We start from the raw sequence: 22,683 nt of genomic DNA on the forward strand, positions 1-22,683 counted from the left end.
AAGGCATTTACTGTTTAATATGATACTTTTCTAAGTACTGACTGCTCTTTGCAACCCCATGGATTGTAGCTCGCCAGGCTCCTCTGTCCATGGGATTCTTCAGGCAAAAACACTGGAATGGGTTTCCATGCCCTCCTCCAGAAGATCTTCCCAACCCAGGGATCAAACTCGCGTCTCTTATGACTCCTGCCATGACAGGCAGATTCTTTACCACTAGCGCCACCTGGGAAGCCCAGAAAGTTCTTCCTTTCCACACTGGGAGTCAAACCTGGGCCGCCTGGGTGAAAACCAGGAATCCTAACTGCTAGACCATGTGGGAGAGGATTAAAGAATCATATAAAATACAAAGTACATGAAATACCATTAATAGAAAGTGACCCACTGGCGTAGGTCTACAAAAGCTCCAACCAGGGTGAGAACGTTCCAAGTAGAAGAGTGAGCTGGCAGAACTAAAGTAAATCTATGTAACCAAAGAAGGGAGAAACATTAAATACAAGAGATGTGACGAGGCAGGAGACATTTGGAGAGAGTCATACCGTGTAGGCCCCTGGAGCCCAAATCATGGATTTGCGTCTATATCCAAATAGTTTAAGTCATCTAAGTGTTAAAAAGAGATAACTTTTTACATTGAAATGTACACATTTCAAGAAGATCACTTTGACTTCAGTATGAACAACAGATGGAAGGAGGTAAAGATGGTGCCAAGAGATCAGAAAGGAGGCTGGTCCTGTGGTTCAGAATCAACAGTAACAGGGCACATCACATGATGCACCAGCGCCCGTGTGACGTCCCAGCGCACGTGTGATGTACAGGCCCTGTTCGGGGCCATTTATGTGAACTAACTTAATCCTCACAACAACTCTGTGAGACAGATACTATTATCAGTAGTAAACAGATAGGATATAATATAAGGTTAAGTAACTTAACAGAATTACATCCCTCCCCGTTGTGTCCTCACTTCCCTCACAGTTAGTCCTTTGCATTTCCTTCTTCATATTCAACTAGTGAAACTTCAGCCCTTGTTAAACCAAACTAACAACCTCTCCAGGCCAACACCAAAGCATCTAAATTATAAACTAACTGTATCTCTAGAGAAAATATAACCATATTCACTGATAAGATTTTAAATTTATCACCACAAATTTCCAACAATTCTCTCTCAGTGCTGCCAGTAATCCTGCTACATTTTCCTTAGTAGGTTCACTTTTCTACTCCCCAAAATGATTCACATCTTTTTCCCCTCCCGATAAACCTCCAGCCCCCATCAGCTAATAACCCTGTCACCAAGAGGCAACGTTCAGTAGTATCCAGTTCACTATGTTCTTTCTCTGATATGCATGTATTGTTGCTGAAATGGCACTTGCGTTAAATAAAGTTGACATCAAGGTGGCTCCCCAAATTTGAAACAGTATCAAAACCAAGAAGCAACAGTCAGACCATCATTTTCCTAACTCCAAATCTAACCACACACCAGCATTCTGCTTCCTCTACTGTGATAATGAAGAGTCTCCACTGGTTATATAGAGTACAACCTTTCATACCTACTATGGCTCTAGTTTCCTCTTAGCTTCATATACAGTTATCCCCACTCCCTCTTACATCATTGTTTTCTCTCTTTAAAGATTCATGTCCACCAGCATACAAACATGCTCAAGAAATTAGCTACTTGAAGTTTGATCCACAAACTTGGCACTGGCTCACAAACTGTTACCAGTATGATGTTATTGTTCAGTCACGTCCAACTCTTTGCGACCCCATGGACTGCATCACACCAAGGATCACCATCTCCCAGAGCTTGCTCAAACATATGTCCATTGAGTCGGTGATGCCATCCAATCATCCCGTCCTCCGTCGTCCCTTTCTCCTCCTGCCTTCAATCTTTCCCAGCATCAGGGTCTTTTCCAATGAGTCAGCTCTTTGCATCAGGTGGCCAAAGTACTGGAGTTTCAGCTTCAACATCAGTCCCTCTAATAAATATTCAGGATTGATTTTCTTTAGGATTGACAACTTTGATCTCCTTGCAGTCCAAGGGACTCTCAAGAGTTTTCTCCAACACCACAGTTGAAAAGCACTGATTCTTTGGCACTCAGCCTTCTTTATGGTCCAGCTCTCACATCCATACATGACCACTGGAATAACCACAGCTTTGACTACTTCTGTACCACTATAGGTACAGCAATTGAGATGAGGTATGTAGACATTCGTGCGGCAACGTGACACTGCTGTGACATCCAAGCACAGGATCAGTGGACATCTCAAATGGTAGACCAGTAAGGGTGTTGGTGAACTCAAATAGTGAGTCATGTGTGAAGTGAGCTATGTACAGATCCTACACAGTGCTACCATGTGTGGGCTTCCCTGGAGGCTCAGATGGTAGAGTTCACCTGCAATGCAGGAGACCTGGGTTTGATCCCTGGGTTGGGAAGATCCCCTGAGGAAGGAAGGAGCAACCCACTCCCAGTATTCTTGCCTGGAGAATCTCATGGACAGAGAAGCCTGGCAGGCTACAGTCCATGGGGTCACAAACAGTCGGACACAACCGATCGACTAACACTTTTAACTTCACACTTTCACCAATGTAGGTCCTGGACAGATTAGATCCAAGGCCACATTTGAGAAGCAAGATTCTAGAATTTCTCATCTTAAAAAACAAGACCAAAAAAAAAACAAAAAAAAACAAAAAAAAAACAAAAAAAAACAAAAAAAACAAAAAACAAGACCAAAAAAAAAAAGAAGAAACTCTCTCTCGAGCTCACTTCCTCCGGTACTCCAGCTCCAATGTCTCTTCTCTTGAAAGGTTGTCTACTATTCGTTTCCTCCTCTCTCCTCCTCTCAGTTCACTCCAACCAGTCTTCCATCCTCAACACACCAGAACTGTTCATAAGGGTCAAAGGCCTCAATGGTGCCAAATTCTAGACCATCTCTTTGCCCTCTAAATAGCATTAACACAAAGAACCACTGTTTCTCCATCAAAACACCTTCTTCCTTAATTCCAGGATATCATACTTTCCTGAGCTTCTTCCTACTCCACTGGCTCACTGTTATTCATTTTTGTTGGCTCCTCCTCTACTCGACAAGGGCCAGTCCCTTTATCTGTAACCTCATTTCTTTGGGTAATCTCATCCAGTCCCAGGACTTTTGAAGCACAATGGCTGCAAAAGCTTTCCTCATCAGTGACCCCCACTAAACTCCAGTAGCATATCCAACAAGTTACCTGACATCTCTACCCAGACATCTAATCAACATCAAATCCACAGTCTCAGTTTTTTTTTAAATTTACTGAAAACTTTTATATTTGGAATTAGCCAGCTGAACTCAGTTTTAGTTCAGTTGCTCAGTCGTGTCCAACTCTTTGCGACCCCATGAATCACAGCACGCCAGGCCTCCCTGTCCATCACCAGCTCCCAGAGTTTACTCAAACTCATGCCCATCGAGTCGGTGATGCCATCCAGCCATCTCATCCTCTGTCATCTCCTTTTCCTCCTGCCCCCAACCCTTCCCACCATCAGGGTCTTTTCCAATAAGTCAACTCTTCGCATGAGATGGCCAAAGTACTGGAGTTTCAGCTTCAGCATCAGTCCTTCCAATGAAAACTCAGGACTGATCTCCTCTAGGATGGACCAGTTGGATCTTCCTGCAGTCCAAGGGACTCTCAAGAGTCTTGAACTCAGTTTAGATGATCCCAATTTTATTGGCAATAGCCAAAGCATCATAGTCAGAAGCCAATCAAACAAATGCCATCAGGCCTGATCAGGGTGTTGACCTTAGTCACATCAGTGTCCTAGAGCTTCTTCACAGCTTGTTTAGTTTGGTGCTTGTTGGCCCCGACATCCACAGTGAACACTAGTGTGTTGCTGTCTTCTATTTTCTTCATGGCTGATTTGGTGGTGGGGGGAATCTGATGATGGCATAGTGGTCAAATTTGTTTCTGCAAGGGGCGGCTCTTCTGAGGATATTTGGGCTGCCTCCTTAGCTGCAGTGTTTTGGGCCACGGGAAGGTGGGCGACATCTGGATCTTCTATTTTTTGTGGTTGTGGACATCTTTCAACACTGCTTTCTTGGCCTTCAAAGCCTTTGCTTTGGCTTTGGCTTCGGGAGGGGCAGGGCTTCCTTCTTCACCTTCGGTGCCATTTTTGTGAAAAAACTTCTTATATTCTTGTTGGTCTTCACTGTCTACTCTTCTCTCCCCAATGCCATTCCTCTTTCCCCATCTCAGTTAACAGCCACACCATCCACCCAACTGTCCAGGCCAAATACCTGGAATCATCCTGGATTCTTCTTTCCCTCACATTCCACATGCAAACCCACATGCAAGCCCCATCAACTCTACTTCCAGATTTTCTGGACTCTGTCCCTCTGCCCTCTACACTCCTTAAGAAGCACTCTGGTCCAAGCACCTAGACTCTCACCCTACCAACTACAAGAGCCTTTCCTTAAGTCTCCCTGCTACCGGCTGTCCCCATTCACCAAATAATGGTGAATTAAATTTCTAAAAATTTAATCAGATCAAGACTAACCTCTAATGGCTTTCCCTTTCACTTAATATAATCCAAAGTCCTCATCACGGCCTACAAGACCCTACATGATCTGGCCCCTACCTCTCTGACCTCATCTCCCACCAGGTTCCCTCCTCACTTCCTGTTCCCTGCACACACATAGTTCATTCTCGTCTTAGGGCCTCTGCACTGTTCTCTTTTCCCTTTGTACAGCTGGCTCCTTTTGGTCACTAAAGAGTCAGCTTAAATTTTACCACCTCTGTGAAGACTTGGCCAGCCAATTTAAAGCTCTCACCTTCTAACCTATCACCCTAGTTTATGCTCACCTTAACACTCAACCCTATCTGACACTTTGTCTATTTGTTTATTGCTTGTCTCTTCCTCCCCACCCCTACCATCACCTACTGCTAGCCCTTCACGGTATCCCCAAGGTCTAGAACAGTGACTGACTGACAATAAATAGATGAATCTTCAGCACAGGGAAGTGATCTAGGCTGGAGACATGCATTTATGAGTCATGTGTAAGAGGTGTGGCTACTAAAGTCAATGGGGCAGATGATATCACCCAGGGAGAGTGTCCACTATGAGGAGAGAGGAGGGCCTGGGAAAGCAGAGCATTTAATAGCTGAAGAATGGAGGATGCGCCTGCAAAAACAACAGAGAAGTACGAGGAAGAATAGGATGATAGTACGTCACTGGAGCCAAGAGAAGAGAGGGTTTGTTTCTGGAAAAACTGGGTGGTCAACAGTGTCATCTTCACTACGAAAATTAAAGACGAAAAGTATCTGTTGAATTCAGCTTCATGGAGAACATCAGTGACCTTAGTAAGAGGTGTTGCCCTGAAATGATAAGAGCAGAAGCCAGACTGGAGCAGGCTGAGTGAGTACAGTGAGGCAGTGAGTATAGACAACTTTTTTGAAAAGTTTGGCTATTTGAAAGCAAAGGTAATGGATTAAAGAGAATGTGGGGTTGAAGAAGAGTTGTTCTGTTTCTGTTTAAAGAGTTGCTTTGTTTCTTGGGTCACTCATCCAAGCAGCACTGCTGCATTCACAAGCTGCAAGTCACCCAAAAGTTTCACACCCTCACACCCAGCTTAGGATACCGCCTGCCTTGGACTGGTTCCTAAATGCCCAGAGTCTCTAGAAGTTTTTGTTTACATGTACATCTCATCTCCCTCACTACAGTGGAAGATAAAAACACCCTTCTATATCCTCTCACTAAGTGCTGTCAGGAGCAGAATACTGGGCTTTCTTACTAAAAGGACTGCGTTTAAAAGGTTTTCTGCTGCCATTTTAACTTCAAGGCACAACTGGGGGTCACTATTTCTACCCCAACAAGAAGTCTGTTTCCATTTTATAGCCCCGAGAGCACTTCCCTTTGTCTTTCTCCCATACTCCCTCTCCACCCTGCCTGCTTCCCAGGCAACACACTATAATGGAAAGAGTACACATCGTCTTAGGAGTTGGGAATCTGGGTTCCCACTATAATTCAGTCTCCTATCAGGTCAGGGGACTAAACCTCACCATCTCAGTTGTTTTCAAGTGGATACAGAAATGATAATATCCAAACTTCATGGGGGTGGTTGTTGTAAGGGTTTTATGAAAACATACATTAAATGCCTAAGAACATAGGCCTAGCATCAAATACATGCTACAAATGTTAATTCAGTTTTCTTCTCATTACCATTCTGATTAAACCTTACATCCCCTGCCCAAGTTCATTCAGTTTCTCTTTTCCTCTGTCTATGCACACCAGGAAAAGGAGAAGCAGCTTGAGAAATGTATTTGCCCAGTTCCAACCTAAAGAGTTTTAAAGTAGTACTAAAAGAGGTGGATGGGTGGAGCCAGAGGTGTAACCAAGCAACATCTGAGAGGGCAGGGAGGATTCCTGAGTGAGAAGAAACAAGTCGGGCTCCCTGCCAGGGTCTCCCGCGACCCCCTCCAAGCTCCTTCTTGCAGTTGAGGCTGTGTCTCTGTATCATGCTCTTTTAGTAAGTCATGCCTGCCAACAAGTCTCAAGCCAATGTCTTCAGTATTAAAAACAAACAAAACACTCATACATACATACTGGGATGTACAAAGGGTAATGGGATCCTGGGTCCCAGTCTTTCTCCAGTTTATTAGGTCTGGACCATTGTAGAGAATTATTCTAATTATCTTACTCAGAAAAACTTTTACTCAAAGTTTCCTCATTTGTTAAGATAGAAATAACAATCTGCCATGACTACAGAATGACAGTATCAAATGAAATAACATATGTGAAAGTACTTTGCACACTATAACATGTGGTTATTGTTATATGATAGGTCCACAAAGCAGTTACAGAGTTTACCTTTGGCCAGTTTAAGTGTAAGGTTGACTGAAAACGTCCCCAGTTCTGGTGTACTCTGTTCTATGACCCAAGGCTACCTACCTCCAACCCAAGTCCCTCTGTCCCTGGCACCTGAAAAATCTATATTCTTTCTAATTCCACATGATTCCATTATCTCCGCAAGGTTTCTCGACTTTCTCTGACTAAATTGCTCCATGTCCCCAAAAAGGTAAAGACATTAGACTTGATCTCAAAGGGCCCTTTGGGCTTGGATATTCTAAGCCTCTCCATCCTATCTTTCAAAGCACTTCATCTCCCTACTTGAGCAATTTCCAGTCTACTTTCCTTTATAGCTTTATCTTATATCACTCCTAAGGAAAGAGAAGGTTGTCTTTCTGAGTTTAATATTCCCCATAGCACTTAACATAGAGCTCTGTACACAGAAAGTACTCAAGAAGTACTGGACGAACTGACTCAATGCTGATTTCTTATTTTTCGCACTTATTGTCCATTCTACACAAGAAGTATATACTATCTCATCCTTTCATATTCCTTCTGTAGCTCCCTAAGTCTGGTACAGTGTGAAACACAGTATTTTCTTAAGAATTGATGACTAGTTCATTTCCTGATTATGACTTTTTACCTTGATCAACCTCTGAGCCAATCAACCTATCCTACTTGTGATTTTTAACAACTGCCGATGGTTACTGACATAAATAAATATGACATTTATCAGACTCTCATAGAAGGAAATTGTATAACAGAGCTCTTACATGGATAGAAGCAAGTGGAATGCAGGGGTTAGAGGCACTTTTTCTCCCCAGTGGCATCAATAAGATGGTCAAAAGGCAAAGTCAGCAGACCTGGACTCTTAAGTTCATCTCTAGGAGGGAAGTGATCTTCCAAATTGGCTCCCAGTGATCTCCACCTCCTAGTATCCATGTTCTATGGGGGCTCCTCCCCTTGAGTGTGGGCTGGACCTAATGACTTGCTTCTAATTAACAGAATACAGCAAGAGTTATGAGACGTCATTTCTGAGATTAGGTACAAAGGACTGAATTCTTTCTTGCTGCCTGTCTGTCTCTCTCCTTCTCGCTCTTCGCTCACTCTCTCTCAGGCTCTCTCTCTCCACCCCTTGTCTGATGAAGCCAGTTGCTACCCTGGAAAGGCCCATGTGGAAAGGAATTGAATGTCTGCCTGCAATGTAAGAGACCCAGCTTTAATTCTTGGGTCAGGAAGATCACCTGGAGAAGGAAATGGCAAACCCATTCCAGTATTCTTGCTTGGACAATCCCTTGGACAGAGGAGCCTGGTGAGCTACAGTTTATAGGCTCACAAAGAGTCAGACACAACTGAAGCGACTTAAAATGCTTACAACCACCCACCAACCAACAAGGAACTGAGGTCCTCAGTCCCACACCCCAAAGGAATTGAATCCTGCCAATGACCACTGACAGAACTTTGAAGCTGGCCCTTCTCCAGGCACATGATGAGGTGACTGCAGCCCTATATGAGATCCTGAAGCAGGGGACCCAGCTAAGCCCTGCCCAGGCTCCTAACTCACAGAAGTTGTGATATAGTAAATGCATATTGTTTCATGCTGTTAAATTTTATTATGTGGCAACATATAACAAAGACACTCTGGTATTTAAAAAAAAAACAAAAATAGGGTGGGTGGATGGATTAAAAGATTCTTAAATGGCATATCAATCACAAAGTATAGACCAGATTAAAACTGTAAAAAACAGAATCATTACATTGATGAAATAATTAAAAGTTGAATGACGAGATATCTGATGGTATTAAAGAATTCTTATTAACTTTTTGATATGAAATTAAAATTGTAGGTTTGTTTGGTTGGTTTTTTTGTTTGTTTTGATTGCACCCATGCAGCTTGTAGGGGGGGGAGGGGTCTCAGTTCCTGGGCCAGGGACTGAAACCAGGCCCTTGTCAATGAGAGTACGCAGTTCTAACCATTGGACCGCCAGAGAATTCCCAGGTTACTTTTTTTTTTTTAAGTTAACTTTTATTTAAAGATACACACCAAAATGCTTACAGATGAAATGATATGATGTCTGGAATTTGCTTCAAAATAATACAGGATGGGGTTTCAAAATAATACAGGATGGGGTCAAGTGGATGAGGGTATAAACTATAAAAATGAAACAAGACAACCCTAAGTTTATAACTCTTGCAGCTGTGTGGGTACATGGGAGTTTGTTATGAAGTTCCCTTTTGTTTAAGTTTGAAACTCTCTATAACAAAAAGCCTCAGAAAGAGGGAGGGATGGGTAAAATCCAAGACCCAAGGGTCCTCCTAGTTCCAATAATCTGAGCCCACAGCACCTCAAACCCTATGCTCTAACCTTCCCCGGGTTTTCTGAACTGGATTTAACATTTCAGTCCATGCCAGTGACCCACATTATCACTTTCCCACAAAAATTCCACTGAGCACCTACAGGTGATGAGGTAATTAAAATAAGATAATTTAGACAATTCAGCCTCGGTAGGTGAAGAGAATGGAGTAATATGATGGCTAATTGCTAGAAGGTCCTTGAGACAATTGTTCGAACTGTGGTGCTGGAGAAGCCTCTTGGTCCCCTGGACTGCAAGGAGATCAAACCAGTCCATCCTAAAGGAAATCAACCCTGAATATTCACTAGAAGGACTGATGCTGGAGGTGAAGCTCCAATAATTTGGCCACCTGATAGAAAGACCTGACTCACTGTAAAAGACTCTGATGCTACGAAAGACCGAGGGCTGGAGGAGAAGGGGGCAACAGAGGATGAGATGGTTGGATGGCATCAGTGACTCAATGGACATGAGTTTGAGCAAAGTCCAAGAGATAGTGATGGACAGGGAAGCCTGGTATGCTGCAGTCCATGGGGTCACAGAGAGTCAGACACAACTTAGCAACTAAACCACCTGGCAAAAACTAGGAGGAACCACCCTAGGGATTCCTCATGTAGAAAACCATGACCTGCTGTACTTTATTTTAGCCACCCTTAGGGCACACCTGGAGAAGGCAATGGCACCCCACTCCAGTACTCTTGCCTAGAAAATCCCATGGACGGAGGAGCCTGGTAGGCTGCAGTCCATGGGGTCACTACGAGTCGGACACAACTGAGCGACTTCACTTTCACTTTTCACTTTCACGCATTGGAGAAGGAAATGGCAACCCACTCCAGTGTTCTTGCCTGGAGAATCCCAGGGACGGGGGAGCCTGGTGGGCTGCCATCTATGGGGTCACACAGAGTTGGACACAACTGAAGCGACCTAGCAGTAGCAGCAGCAGCAGCAGGGCACACCAGTCTCTGGCCAGTATAAGCATTTTAACATTTGCTCCCTATGCTGTGTGCAAATTTAATTTTTTAATCCCTTACAGTTTTCTTTCATTACGCCTCATGTATCTCGACTGGTATGACCTATTTTCTCTTCAATTTTGTTCAGCTAATTAAAAAAGAAAATCTCAGGTCTACATTTCCCCATGAAAAAAACTTCAACAAGGAAGAGATCATATCTGCTTTTTCTTGTCAGAGTCTCTAATTCTTAGGTTAGAGAATCCATCTTTGACGTTCCTACTGAACAATAATATTCACACAACAAAGTGAAATTAGGACAGACAAATGGGAACTGGGTAACCAGTTCCCACATGCTTCTTTGAGGCACATCACCACTGCCACATCCCACTTCTACTGTATAAGATGTCCATGCTCGAATCTGTCATGATAACTCCAATCACTCACACAATCTTTATATTCCACCCCCTACTCTGCACCCTCTCTTCTGAGGTAATACTCCATCTGAGGGGTTTTCAATTTGGCTAAGTATTAGAGAAGTCTAGGGAGCTTTCAAAACTATCACTACTGTCTGACAACTGACTCAATTTCTACAAGTCAATGATTTGAAAAAGGGAATAGATAGGGAAGAGGAACCTCTCTAGATGTAAAGAAACCTAAGCAAGATGCATATGGAAGTGTGCAGGGGTAAATGACATGATATCTTGGATTTGCTTTTCTTCAGCAAAGTTTTTAAAAAATGAAGCAAATGTAGCAAAATCTTGAAAATTATTGGATCTAGATAGATTTATATGGTGGGATGGCATCACTGACTCAATCAACATGAATTTGAGTAAACTCCAGGAGTTGGTGATGGACAGGGAGGCCTGGCGTGCCGCAGTCCATGGGATCGCAAAGAGTCAGACACGACTGAGCGACTGAACTGACTGAGATAGATAGGTTCACTGTATTAGCCTCTCCAGTTCTGTGAATATTTGCAATTTTCAAAATTAAAATATATATATATATATATTTTTTAATGCTGACACCTATGTATACCATAAAACTCTTTCATCAGCATCTACCAAAGCTGAGCAAATATGACCCAGCAATCTTATTTCTAGATATATATCCAACAGAAATGAGTGTCTGTCTACCAAAAAACATATACAAGACTATGAATGTTCATGGCAGCTTTGTCATATAGCCAAAACTGTCCCAAAAGCTTTGCATTAGTAGAATAAGTAATTGTGGTACATCCAAACAAAGAGATACTACATACTAGATGAATAAACACAACACAGATGAATACCCAGATGTGATATTGAGCAAAAAATCCAGACCCAAAAGGAATGCACGCTATCTACTTCTACTTATATGAAACTCAAGAATAGACAAAGCTAATCAATGATGACAGAAGTCAGAATATGTGACTACTTGAAAGTGTGTTAGTCACTCAGTCATGTCCGACTGTAGCCCACCAAGCTTCTCTGTCCATGGAATTCTCCAGGCAAGAATACTGGGGTGAGAAGCCATTTCCTTCTCTAGGGAAACTTCCTGACCCAGGGATCAAACCCAGGTCTCCTGCATTGCGGTCAGATTCTTTACCATCTGAGCCACCAGGGAAGTCCAACTGATTACTTAGGCAGCCAGTAATTGATAAGGAAGAAGTATGAGGGAGCCTTCTGGAGTTTTGAAAATGTTGTGTGTTTTGATCTAGTGCATATCTTGATGTGAGTAGTCCTTACATGAATGCTTACACATACAAAAATCATTGAGTATTTTTGTGTACTTTAGCATAGATATAAATATTTAATAACAAATACTGGAGTAAAAATCAGAATCTTAGGTATCATATTTTATAAAAGCTCTGGAGATAATCCTAATGTGCGATCAATGCTAAGAAACATTCTTCTACCTCAACAGTTCAGTTCAGTCGCTCAGTCGTGTCCAAATCTTTGCAACCCCATGGACTGCAGCACTCCATCCAGGCCTCCCTGTCCACCGCCAACTACGTCATCTACCTCAACAACTCAAACTTAAGACTCCCAGGTCTTCCTAATTCTACTTCAGCAGTAACTGTGAGACAAGGTAATTAAAAAAACAAAAACAAAACTGAAGATTGGAAAGATGGTGGTACAGGGAGTGGGCGAGGGGCACTTCTTGAAATTTGAAAGTAAGAATTCAGAACAAGGGAGGAAAAATCGAAGTCAGTGCTGACAGAGCTTAAAAAAAGAACACAGCTGAAGAAGATGTGAGTATGACAACTCAGATTCTAGTTCCAGCTTCATTTCTGACTAGCTATGGTTGTGGCCTTAATGCAAACTGCTTCCTTTCTCTAGGCCCCGCTAAGATCTCTTAAATTTTTAAACAGTTTGGAGAGGAAGGTGAGAGCGATCAAGTAAGAACAAGCCTTTTTGAAGGACCCTAGGTTTATCTCTAGCATAGCACTCACTTATCATTCTGTACTGTAATTACCTACTGGAGGGTTTATCTCCTCCCACCAAACCTAGAGCTCTTGAAAGGCCAGGATTATATATTTTGTTTCTGAATCGAAGCATATGCATAGAATCTGGCACACAATAATAATTCATTAAATGTTCAACAGTTAAATAGCTGCAAATTATGAGTGCCTATCCTTTTGTTCTTATAAGTATAGATGTACTTATATAGCTCAGAATCTCTCAAAGAGTCGTGTCTGACTCTTTGCAACTGCATAGACTGTAGCCCGCCTGGCTCCTCTGTCCATGGGATTCTCTGAGCAAGAATAATGGAGTGGGTTGCCATTTCCTCCTCCAGAGGATCTTCCCAACCCAGGGATCAAACCCACGTCTCTTAGGTCTCCTGCATTGGCAGGTGCATTCTTTACCAATAGCTGGCACCTGGCAAGCCCAAAAAGTTCTTCCTTCCCAAACCGGGAGTCAAACCCGGGCCACCTGGGTGAAAACCAGGAATCATAACCGCTAGACTTATAAGAATGATTCATCTCCCGCATATAGACCCCTTTCAAAAAACACTGAATAATAATATTTTCCTTATTGATACCAACTAAAGAAAGTCCAGATTCTAAAATAACCCAGAATCATCAGAAAGGCTCCCTAGCAATGTCCCACCAGAAGGCCTCAAAAGTCCAGGACTCCTCCTCCCCAAATAATATACCTAATAATTTCTAATACTTATACCTTATTTCATAGTTCAAAGTACTTTCACTTCCATAATCTCAATTAGTCCTCATAACAAGTCTATAAGGAGGTATTATCGAATCCATTTTCTATAATGAGCAAACTGAGGCTCTTATCTTAAATAATTTGCTAACCTAAGGTATACTGAAATCAACAAAAGGAGGGCTTTCTTATGTAGCCTCTTTCTTCAGTGCCCGGAAGGAGGAAAAACAGGAACATCACCACCTCTGCTCCCCTGGCCTCTCCAAACGAGTGGGGTATCAGTCCCCTAACTGCTTTTGCTTTATTTATGGAGCTGACTACTGTCTAAATTTTCCTTGTCCCTATGAGAATCAGTTAAATGGATCATTTTTATGTTTTAAGAAAAAATAAATCAAGTCTAAGGAGAAAAATCTCATGTCTACAAACAACCATACTCAAAAGCTTCTTGCTAATGTTCTTGTGTGTAAAGCTAAAGAAGTAAGAGCAAAACTTGTTCCAGCATGGAAGTGTAAACCTACTAACCAAACAGCCCTGCAGCAATCAGGTAGTTATGCATAGCGGATTTAGGTTGTACTTGTTTTTATATTTTCTTCAAAGATTTGCACTGTCTATGTTTTCTCCTCACCACAGCAAATTCTTCAAGAGCAAAGGTCACCTAATCCAGTTAGGAAGGTCTGTCTCCTATAAATGAGCACACAGTACCCAAACCAAACGTGGACCATGTTTTTCTGAACTTGTAATTTACATAAACTGCCTTTCCCAAAATAAAAAATTTAAACGCTTTTTAAAATATAAGTACTTAAGATATTAAATACTTCTAAGTAATTAGCAAGTTGACATTCTAAACAGAATAACATCTAGTCTCTAAAAGACAAACACCAAAGGACACAGCACCTGCAATGAACCCAGGCACACATCTGAGTGGGAACGCAGTAACAGTGAACTGACTGAATGATAACCAAGAGCTCAAAATCCATGAAAAATCATTTAAAGCAGGATACAATAACCAAGAACCAGGAGAAATGGAAACAGAATGCCAACTTAATTGGGAAAAAAAAAAAAAAAAGTCAGATTCTAAGTCAGTCCCACCCAAAGTCATAGCTGGGGGTCTCTCAAGGAACCACTGGTTTTAGGCACTGCATGCCACCCTACAGCAGACTCCACAGCCCAAGAGCTTGCATTAGGGCAGGAAGCTACCTTACAATTCTCTCTCCTCTACTAGCAGCTAGCTCAGCAGTAGCTGCTCCTCCCCCTGGTTCCACCCCACGACCACTGTCCTGAAGTCCAGACACAGGACTGCAGGAGTTAAACCTGGCAACACTAAAAGTGAGGAGGAAATGAGCCTGCCACCTGACACTTTTCTGGCACAACCTAAGCCGATTAGTTTAGGTTACAAACACAACTGCAAGATTCCACTACACTGATGAAATTACTCTTTTTCAGCAAACTAAAAATAACCTATTTATCAAATCGGGAGCATTCCTCAACTATTTTCGCCCTGTCAGCAACCCAAAATTCCATTTCCTCAAATCCTTCATCCAGAGTGTTTTACTGGATCCAAGCCTCCCCATGCCCTCCAGCTTCCCTCTTCATCCTAAACTTGTGACTGCAGCAAGAGACCTAAACCCTTTTTTCAACTCGAGCTTTTGAAGTTTCTTTTCTAACAACAAGCATATACAAAGCTTTGGTGGCCCCTGCCTTGTGTTGAGCCACAAATGGATGATGGGCTGAGCTGCAGCTAATAATGAAAAGCAAAGAAAAAATGAAGGACAAGACAGGGCATGATCAGGAAATTGGTACATGCTTTTCATTCAGGCAGAAATGGAAGGAACTCCACCCACTTAGAAAAATAAAGCTTAAGGGTGAATGGTTTCCAGCACAGAGTAAGACTGTACCTTATCATCTGACAACATATCCGTCAAGCCTCCTCTGGGGACAAATGCATACCCAAAGAGCCCTGAGTATCCCACAAGAACCATTAGTCTGTCCCAGATTGAAATGACATTTTCAGGGGAAATAAACGTCCGTAACTTAAACCCAACAAGTCAGGGTTAACTGCAGACCTTCTGGTCATAAAGTGCTGAGTGGTGGTGTAGTCACTAAGTAACATCTGGCTGTAGCCCACCAGGCTCCTCTCTGGCCGTGGGATTTCCCGGGCAAGAAGACTGGAATGGATTGTCATCTCCTTCTCCAGTGGATCTTTCCGACCCAGAAATCACACCCCGGTCACCTGCACTGCAGGCAGATTCTTTACCAACTGAGCTACCAGGGAACTACAAAGTGCCTAGAGAGGGGCTCGAATCATTAGGAGCTGTCCTCCTCTCAGGTCCTGGGGAAAAACCAGCACTCCTTTTCCAAGTGAAAGTCACTCAGTCGTGTTCGACTCTTTGTGACCCCATGGACCATACAGTCCATGGAATTTTCCAGGCCAGAATACTGGAGTGGGTTGCCTTTCCCTTCTCCAGGGAATCTTCCCAAACCAGGGATCGAACCCAGATCTCCCGCATTGATTCTTTACCAGCTGAGCTACAAGGGTAGCCCAAGAATATTGGAGTGAGTAGCCTATCCCTTCTCCAGCAGATCTTCCCGACCCAGGAATCAAACCAGGGTCTCCTGCATTGCAGGAGGATTCTTTACCAACTGAGCTAACAGGGAAGCCCTGATATCAGGGATGCCTTTTCTAGAGGTGGAAACTAACATGGACTCTGAACTTCCTTATGGCCCCATGTTCCCTGCAATAGCATCAAGAGAACACCACAATATTCGGCCACCCTCTATGGACCTAACAAAGCATTTGCTGTTGCAGAACAGTTACTTTTCAAAGATCCAACTTTCAAGTCTTCTCTCCTATTTTTTTATTTTTTTTAATTTATTTTTGGTTGTGTTGGGTCTCCGTTGCTGCGAGAGGGCTTTCTCTAGCTGTAGTAAGTGGGGCTACTCTTCACTGCAGGGCTCAGGCTTCTCACTGCGGTGGCTTCTCTTTGTGCAGCTCTGGCTCTAGGCACTTGGGCTTCAGCAGTTGCAGCATATGGGCTTAGTAGCTACGCCTAGAGCACAAGCTCAGTTGTGGCATGTGGGCTTAGTTGCTCCATGGCATGTAAATCCTCCTGGATCAAGGATGGAACCCGAGTCCCCTGCATTGGCAGGCGGATTCTTAACCACTGGACCACCAGTGAAGTTCTCTAACACCTATTTTTAACCTTTTATTATCTCTTCCCAGGTGGCACTAGTGGTAAAGAACCCATCTGCCAATGCATAAATGTTAAGAGACGTCAGTTCGATCCCTGGGTTGGGAAGATCCCTTGGAGGAGGGCATGACAACCCACTCCTGTATTCTTGCCTGGAGAATCCCATGGACAGAGGAGCCTGGTGGGCTACAGTCCATAGGGTCGCAAGGAATCGGACACAACCTAAGCGACTTGGCACACACGCATCTGCTTAAAACAAAACAAAAACTGGCTTATCTATAAAATCCATACTCTCAGAAACATTCTTCCTGAAAAAAAAAAAAAGAAAAAGCCTTCACTGTGATAAAGTTCCAGTGCAGAATCCTATGCTCTGAGAGCAAACTGCAAGCTGTGGCCCTTCCAGGATTCATGAAATCAAAGAATTATCAGAGTTGGAAACATCTTTGGGGGTCAATTATCCAGTCCTGATTTTCACTTTATTTATTTTTTTGGCATGCTGTGTGGCTTGCAGGATCTTAGCTCCCCAACCAGGAATGGAACCTGGACCCCCTGCAGTGGAACTGTAGAGTCCTAACTCCTGGACTGCCAGGGAATTCCCTGATTTTCATTTTAAAGATGGGAAAAATAAGGCCAGAGGAAAGGAAATGTAGGTTGGAGCAAAGTTGAACCTAAGACCTAGGTGTCCAGACTCCCAACTCAGGACTCTTACGCCACACCATACCTCTATGGAAGACTGAGTTTATGGGAGTCAAGTGGCTATGGGAAAGGAAAGGGGAAAAAAAAGGTGCCAAAGAGACCAACACTGAGAATTCTCCTCTGCTGCTGGAGCAGGACAATCCGCAGGGCCAGTTACTGCTCCTCCAAATGCCTTAATTTTAAGAGCTTGTCTCTTAAATATTAAATTTCCATGCTCTGTGCTCAGTCACATCCGGCTCTTTGCAACCCTTTGGACTGTAGCCTGCCAGGCTCCTGTCTATGGGATTTCCCAGGCAAGAATACTGGAGTGGATTGCCATTTCCTCTTTCAAGGGATCTTCCCAATCCAGGGATCAAACCTGCATCTCCTGCATCTCCTGCACTGTCAGGTGGATTCTTTACCACTGAGCCACTGGGGAATTTTTACTAAAAGCAAGATATGTACTGCCATTCACACACTAATAGGGCTCCTAATCACTGGATAGGCAACATCAAAAATCAACCAAGGGACTTCCCTGGGTGGTCCAGTGGCTAAACACTCCAATGCAGGGGAGCCAGGTTCGATCCCTGGTCAGGGAACTAGATCCCATGTGCCACAACTAAAGATCACACATGCTGCAATGAAGACTGACAATTCCACATGCCGCAACCAAGACCTGGCTCAGCCAAGTAAATAAAAAAATATTTTTTAAAATCAACCAAATACTAGGATGGAACAACTACAAGAATCCTTAAACAGAAAAATAAAATCCTCTGGGGGAAGAGGGCACATTTTTAAAAGACGACTTCTAAAAGCCTGTAGCCAGCCAGGGTCCTCTGTCCAAGGAATTCTCCAGGCAAAAATACTGAAATGGGTTGCCATTCCCTTCTCCAGGGAATCTTCCTAACCCAGGGAAAGAACCTGGTTCTCCCACATTGCAGGCAGATTCTTTACCATTTGAACCACCAGCGAAACCCTATTTATTGTCTACCATTAGACATATTAAACACTTTCTCAATATCCTCATTCTGTTTTCCTCTTTCATTCAGCATTTTGCATATCAGAGATTTAAAGACCTATGAAAGAAATTTTAAAAAAACTTTAATCACAAATAAATAATTACAGGGATGTCCCCAGTGGTTCAGCAGCTAAGAATAATCCTTGTGATGCAGGGGACATGGGTTCCATCCCTGCACAGGGAACTAAGATCCTACATGCCTCAGAGCAACTAAGCCCACGTACCATAACTGAAGAGTTCACACACCACAATGAAAGATCCTACATGATGCAACTAAGCCCCAATGCAACCAAATAAATAAAAATTTTAAAACTCTAATGTTCCATTAATAGAAAATGAGAACACTAATGAGTGTAAGCAAGCTTTGTTCTAAATCATATCAGTCTATATAGCCAGTTCAGTGTTCTCCTTGCTCAGTGGGTGCTCCTTCCCAGGGATGTGGCTGATGGTGAAAATGAAAAAAAAAGTAAGCAAAGAGGAAAAGAGTTTCATTTTCTGCTCTCTCATCAACATATCTTAATATGGAAGTTACAGTATATCAGAGATTTAAGACAAGAATTAAATCAATATAAAAGGAAATGGACACTCCAGCATAAATCATGAAAAGTAATGAATCTTAACTAAGCAAGGACTTGCCTCCCCACCCACTAAGCCAGAAATAACGATGATTCCCATCAACAAGGTAACAAATGGTAATTTTCAAATTTCATATTTCAGTATGGATATGGAATTACTTGCAAATTGCAAATTTGCAAAAAAACTGCAAATTCCCAAGTACCATCCACATAAACTCTGGTTAATTGGACCTGTTGTAGAGGTCCAATTTCTATTTCTTAGTTCCCATTTTTATCCTGATTCTGATGGTACAAACACTATACTTTTAAAAATACTATTGGGGGTGCTCGCTTCAGCAGCACATATACTAAAATTGGAACGATACAGAGAAGATTAGCATGGCCCCTGCGCAAGGATGATACGCAAATTCGTGAAGCGTTCCATATTTTTAGACCAATACAGTATACTAACGCATATATATGGAATTTAGAAAGATGGTAACGATAACTAACCCTATATGCAAAACAGAAAAGAGACACAGATGTACAGAACAGACTTTTGGACTCTGTGGGAGAAGGAGATGGTGGGATGTTTTGAGAGAACAGCATTGAAACATGTATACTATCAAGAGTGAAACAGATCACCAGCCCAGGTTGGATGCATGAGACAAGTGCTCGGGGCTGGTGCACTGGGAAGACCCAGAGGGATGGGGTAGAGAGGGAGGTGGGAGGGGGGATCGGAATGGGGAATACATGTAAATCCATGGCTGATTCATGTCAATGTATGGCAAAAACCACTACAATATTGTAAAGTAATTAGCCTCCAACTAATAAAAATAAATGGAAAAATAAATAATAAATAAATAAATAAATAATTCTCTAATCCCCAAAAAACAGAAAAAAAGAAAAAATACTATTGGGGGGGGGGGGGGCGGCCGCGCGCGGGAATTGTTAGGTCTCCTAGACACCAAAATGCACATTTTCTTAAGTGGTGCAACCTACAATATATATTCCAAAGACAGCATGCAAGCTGATTTTCAACAGAACTGAATCTGCCCCTTCCCTTCAATAGGTTCTTGAGAATAAATATGGGTTAATTTCAATCACTTAAGGTAATTCTACCTTCGACCTCCTAAAGCAACTTCTCAAGTCAGTGCTACTTCCACTCCTTATATCAAAGAGGCCTCACTCCTTATCTTAGAGGGTCACTCACTGGCTTCATTCTCAGACCTCTCCAGGAAGTCTTCCATGACACCCTCTAAACCTGGGTCTTCCCCGCTGGTCCAGTGGTCCAGACTCTGAAATCCCATTGCAGGGGGCCAGGTTCCACACACCACAACTAAGATCCAGCAAAATAAATAAATAAAAAATAAACAAATCAATTTTTAAAGTCTCTATGTTTAAAAAAAATAGAGATCCTATCTGAAAATACCCCTTCTCTCACCTGCAATCTGTTTCTCCTGCTTTCTCTTGATGGTTCTTAGCATCACCTAAGATTCGTTGCATTTTATATTTAACATTTATTTACACTCTCCCTCATTGGAAGGTAAGTTCTATTAGAAAAGGGGGTCCCCCTACCCCACTGTATTCCCTGCACCAGAACAGTGCCTAGCATATAGTAGGTACTCAATAAATGTTTATAAATTAAGCACCATTTCAGAAAACAAAGTAGGTTCTTGGTCTTTCATCCTATTCAATTTACTCACTGTCACAGGACTTTACAGCCTGGGTGATAATCCTTCCTTTCGAAGGTTACATTATTCAGAAAACTGAATCTAGGTGTCAGCCCAGGGAGGCTCCCCACCACGTGACTTTCACTACCCAATGGTAATGTGAGATTTTTTTCCAACTAAACTACAATAGAGTTTTCAAAGGTCTAGGTTACAGATGTTTCCAAATGACTCACACTCCATAGGAATGACTTGGCTCCTACCATGTGAGAAGTCAAACACAGTGCTGGCAAAGACCAATGTGAAAGCTGCAAGTTTCGACAAAGCAGAACATAGTATGCTGGCAGCCAAAATCACCTTACTCTATTCTTCACTAGGTCAGCCAAACACTTTCTGTCAAAACTCAGCTCTCACCATACATTTGTCCATTATGTGCAACAATATCCTATAAAGTACATACTTTACATGCTCTATAAACATCACCCTAATCCTAAAAACCCTACAAAATAGGTATTATCCTCAATTTATAGATTAGAAAATTGATATTCCAAGAAGTTAAGCCATTTACAACTAAAAAGTTAAGCTATTTGCAACTAATAAGTAGCAGGCTGGGATTTGAATGCAGGTCTACCTGACTTTTTTTTACTTTATTTTATTTATTATCTTTGGCTGTGCAGGATCTTTGTTGCTGTGTGTGGGCTTTCTCTAGCTGCAGCAAGTGGAAGCGTAGCTTCTTCACTGCCGTGCGTGGGCTGCTCAATGCGATGGCTTCTCTTGTTAGGCTCACAGGCCCTACAGCGCAGGCTCAGTAGCTGTGGCCCACCGGCTTAGTTGCCCAAAGGCATGTGGGATCTTCTGGAGCCAGGGACGAAACCCATAACCAAAAAGGGAAGTCACTCTACTTGACTTTAAATTCTTGCTCTTTTCATTCTAACACTTTGACTCTTAAGCCCCACCACACCCCTCCCCACTACCCACACACACTAATATCGCCCTCCCCCTGTACTAAGCCTGGCACATAAAAGACATGTGATACACATTTGCTGAATCCATGAGTGTTAAATAGGATATTTTAATTCAAACTCAAGAAATCACCTAAGATCAAATTCTTCAGTCCTTCAGCTTTTAAAAACCAAAATAATCAAGTTCATTCAATTCCCTCTGAATAATTTTTAAAAATGGAATGGAAAATACAGCTTTTTCAGTTTAAAAGAGATTGGGTTGGGGTTTCCCTGGTGGCCAAGTGGCTAAGACTTCAGGTTCCCAATGTAGGGGGCCTAGGTTTGATTCCTGGTCAAGGAACTAGATCCCACACGCCATTACTAAAGATTCTGCATACCACAACTAAAAGTGCCCACATGCTGAACAAAAATCAAAGATCCCGAGTGCTGCAAGTAAGACTCAGTGCAGCAAATAACTTAAATAAATAAAAATATTATATTTATTCCAAAATGGAAACTATCAAAACATAATTCATTAATATGGAGAAATGTATACAAAGCAAGTGAAATCACAGAAGCAGTGCAGTTTCCAGATTCTCTTGCCCCTCCACCTAACAATGGTGCCCTAAAAAACAAACATGATAATGCCTATAAAAACACTTCAAAAACTGCAACATGTTCAGTTCAGTTGCTCAGTCGTATGCGACTCTTCATGACCCCATGGACTGCAGCCTACCAGGCTCCTCCATCCACGGGATTTTCCAGGCAAGAGTACTGGAGTGGGGTGCCATTGCCTTCTCCGTGATGATACAATGGATGTTGGCAATTTGATATCTGGTTCCTCTGCCTTTTCTAAATCCAGCTTGAACACCTGGAAGTTCACGGTTCATGTACTGTTGAAGGCTGGCTTGGAGAATTTTGAGCATTACTTTGCTAGCGTGTGAGGTGAGTACAACTGTGTAGTAACTGTGTAGTAGTAGTTTGAGCCTTCTTTGGCATTGGAATGAAAACTGACCTTTTTCCAGTCCTGTGGCCAGTACTGACTTTTCTAAATTTGCTGGCACATTGAGTGCAGCACTTTCACAGCATCATCTTTTTAGGATCTGAAATAGCTCAATTGGAATTCCATCACCTCCACTAGCTTTGTTCATAGTGATGCTTCCCAAGGCCCACTTGACTTTGCATTCCAGGATGCCCAGCTCTAGGTGAGTGATCACACCATCATGATTATCTGGGTCATGAAGATCTTTTTTATATAGTTCTTCTGACTATTATGGCCACCTCTTCTTAATATCTTTGCTTCTGTTAGGTCCACACCATTTCTGTCCTTTATTGTGCCCATCTTTGCATGAAATGTTCCCTTGGTATCCCTCATTTTCTTTAAGAGCTC

General features: G+C 42.5%; 1 protein-coding gene and 1 non-coding gene across 12 annotated transcripts in view; one reads left to right on the top strand and one right to left on the bottom strand.

Annotated features, from left to right (window-relative positions):
• Positions 1-22,683, bottom strand: part of LUZP1 (leucine zipper protein 1) — a 96,939-nt gene that overhangs the window by 33,990 nt on the left and 40,266 nt on the right. The window lies entirely within an intron of this gene.
• On the top strand, positions 19,027-19,133 carry LOC122699036. The gene has a single exon (XR_006342523.1). It is a non-coding gene; the product is annotated as a U6 spliceosomal RNA (small nuclear RNA).

This window comes from Cervus elaphus, chromosome 8 (genome assembly GCF_910594005.1).
Source record: "Cervus elaphus chromosome 8, mCerEla1.1, whole genome shotgun sequence".
Taxonomy (NCBI): domain Eukaryota; kingdom Metazoa; phylum Chordata; class Mammalia; order Artiodactyla; family Cervidae; genus Cervus; species Cervus elaphus.